Below are 3,317 nucleotides of genomic sequence, written 5' to 3'. Positions count from 1 at the left end.
TGCTGAATTCGGTTTGCAAGTTTTATCCTTTGCTTCCCCAACCTCGAGCGGAGCCTTGGCTGAGTACTGACGGGGAGAGCGGCGTGAACGCGGATCCATGTTCAGCTTCTCCCCTTGACCTCGGCTTTATCCTCACATTCAACCTCAACTTCCTGTACGAGTACATCATTAGAATTATAATAAGTTACACAAGTCTTTACTTATATCTCAACCACAGCCTCATCTTCGTCCTTCTTTTCCGTCTTCTCCACCCGTCTTTCAACTACACTCTGGTTATCAGTACTGTCATCTTTCTTCATGCATGGTCACAGACAAGTCCATGTGAGAGTGGTCATACAATGAGAACTAACAACCCCGCATCTTTCACAGGTTGGTATACTATATTGATTTTTCTCCAGCTGGAAAATTTAACTGCCCTTATCTAGTATCCTGGACAACACAAATATGGGGTATACGCACCTATATATAGCCAGATAATATTGATTAGATATTCTCTCAATTTATTAATAATTGTATTATCATAAATATGGCCAAGAAAATGAAAGATTGATAACATAATCGAATACGAGTAAACTAAGACGAATTCATTGTTATGTATATTTGATTTAATTATATCTGATTTAATATAGATTTATTTAAATTTAATTATTTTTCAGTTTTATTTTATTTTTATTGCATGCTATAGTAGTGTAAATGTATTTACTAGAGATGATATTTTTTTCAGAAAAAAATTTGACCTTCACTGTTGGATTATAAACACCAGGTGTTGATCTAAATTCTGAACTTCATTCAAAATTGGTAGCAACCACGTAAACAAGTTCTATTTTTATTTTAAAATGGTTGGTTGTAGTCAAGGTCACGATGGGTCTATGTGTTTAAGATGAAATAATTTTTTTTATTTTTTATTTGTTAGAGGAAAATGATTGGTTTTCGTCAGGGCCACACTGGGTGGACGTGATCCTTAACAGGTACATAATTTATATGTACCTTAGTTTGATTGAAAAAAGAGTGGAAAATGGCAGATATTAATAAATCGAAATATAATGTATGACAATAAAAGACTAAATATAAGAAAATCACGACGTTTATGAAAATATATTTGCATCGGCCGGGAATCGAACCCGGGCCGTCCGCGTGGCAGGCGAGCATTCTTCCACTGAACCACCGATGCTCAATACAACTACCCAATTAGAAAGAATATAACAGTCAATCAGCACAAAAGTTTTTAATGTGAAATATTTGTTCCCATTATCTCCATTGTATAGTATATACTGTTTTGATGTGTGACACTAATAGGGTAATAGGGATTGAAGTGATAGATGTTATTGTGACAATCTGCCACAACACAGTGATTTATAGGCCACCTAGGATGGTCTACCGAAGGTGCAAACAAATTCCGCAAACATCAACATCTACCTTCACTTTGGCTTCCAGGCAATTAAGCCAGCTTTAGTTCAGCGCCCTCTGGTGACTTTTAGCGTACTGACCATCAAAGATGTTGCCATATGTGGTCATAAGTCATTTAAGCCACTATATGTAATGCTCACACAGACACTAGTTAGAAAGCGGTCTTTTGCACTGGAATTATAATCGAATTGCTGCAACACGAGATCTGATTTCAAATTAGTCATTATTTAATAGATTTTCATTGAAAAGGTGTTTTTCATCTTAGAAGGATTATATATTTCTAGAAAACAATTTGCCTACTGCATTATTGTGTGCATATATGAACATTTCGACATACCATTCATACATTTTTGCTGGGTGACAGATACACAGACTTAAAATAGTGACAGCATAAGCATAACCAGCATCCCTATTTGGGTAGGGCTTCAAAACGTGAACACATAGTATCGAAGGGATTTATTGTATTTACACAAATTGACATAATAACATTTTATGAAGTGTAATTTTGTTCAACTGTATTGATTTGTGTAGCCCTCCGAAGCTTTCTGTAACCGCGCAAATGAAATAAGCAGTTGCCATAACTTAAATGAAAACATTTCTTAGAATGTTTCAACACAGCTGAAGCGTATAATACATTGTAACTTGGACTGTACTACATATATTATCAACTAAATGATAAATATGCCAGTGAAGATCTAATGTTATTTTGTCAAAGCACGCTTCCTCGGTGTTATTTAGGACTGGACTTACATAAATACTGGAGGAAAATAACCGGAAAAACAATTCCAATTCGTAACATGTATTTGTTTGATGGTATGTGTGTCAACATTTAAATATAATAGTTTTATAACATTGTAATCTGTGTGTTCAATTCACGAAAATATACTCACTATCTATTGAAACAGAGCAAGATTGAATTTATCCCATAATAAATGAAGATGTGTACACTAAAATATACGAGTGTCAGCTTTATTGAGCATCAAATGATTTTACGTGGGCAATTTATGCCAAATATTATCAACCTTGATAGAACACAGCAGATAAAAATCCATATGACAATACAGTCAACGAAGAAATTATGTATGAATATAAACTCTTGAATGTTACGTAATAGCAACCTCCTACGTAACATGTAAATAAATGGGCAGAAAATAAAAGATGACCATGATGTGGGTGAGTGGGTGATTAAGAGAAGTAAAAACGTCGAAGACCATGAATTATTAGAAAGACTTAATTTTAATGACAACGCCAGTCCTACCAATACTATATGTTACAATCCCACCAACGAGAAAGAACGAATCAAAAGAACAAAGATGGCTTCCGGTCAACAACAACAACAACATCAACATCAATAATAATAGTAATAATAATAATAATAAGTATTATTATTATTATTATTATTATTATTATTATTATTATTATGATAATAATAATAAGAATGGTCTGCCTATTTCTCAGGTAAATAATTATTTCATAATCCAGCCTAGGAAACAATGGGAAAGGACATTGCCAATAATGTTAAGCAAATAGTAAGTGCCAGGGTTTTTTACCTTTGGAGAACAAAATTTCGTTTATTGACCGAAACTATTGGTTTTATATGTATTTTAAGTATACTTGCTTTAAACAATGGTTGCATCAATAGCTGAAGGTTATTATCAAATTCTAAAGGGGATATTATCAAATTCTAAAGTGGTTATTATCAAATTCTAAAGAGCCAGATAGTGTAGAGGAATAGCAAATACGACGCCAGCATTCTTCCTTAGAACATCTACCGTAAAGTGACGCAGAACTGGAAAGTGGAAAATTAAAACAGGCTTGTATTAGATTTCTTCAGATGGTGTGTGTTACGTACATAAAAGAATACAAGTAAATGAAATTATTATTAAAAAGAATGTTTAATGCGACATCGT

At 33.6% G+C, this 3,317-nt stretch overlaps 1 non-coding gene across 1 annotated transcript; it reads right to left on the bottom strand.

The window, feature by feature from the left end:
- Positions 1–1,100: 1,100 nt before the first annotated feature.
- On the bottom strand, positions 1,101–1,171 carry Trnag-gcc (transfer RNA glycine (anticodon GCC)). Its single transcript has one exon. It is a non-coding gene; the product is annotated as a tRNA-Gly (tRNA).
- Between the last annotated feature and the right edge of the window lie 2,146 nt (positions 1,172–3,317).

The sequence above is a fragment of the Sinohyriopsis cumingii genome, chromosome 11 (genome assembly GCF_028554795.1).
Source record: "Sinohyriopsis cumingii isolate HCF-2022 chromosome 11, ASM2855479v2, whole genome shotgun sequence".
Lineage (NCBI taxonomy): Eukaryota > Metazoa > Mollusca > Bivalvia > Unionida > Unionidae > Sinohyriopsis > Sinohyriopsis cumingii.
Note: the sequence above shows the minus strand (reverse complement) of the source record. Positions and strands in the feature narration are given on the sequence as shown.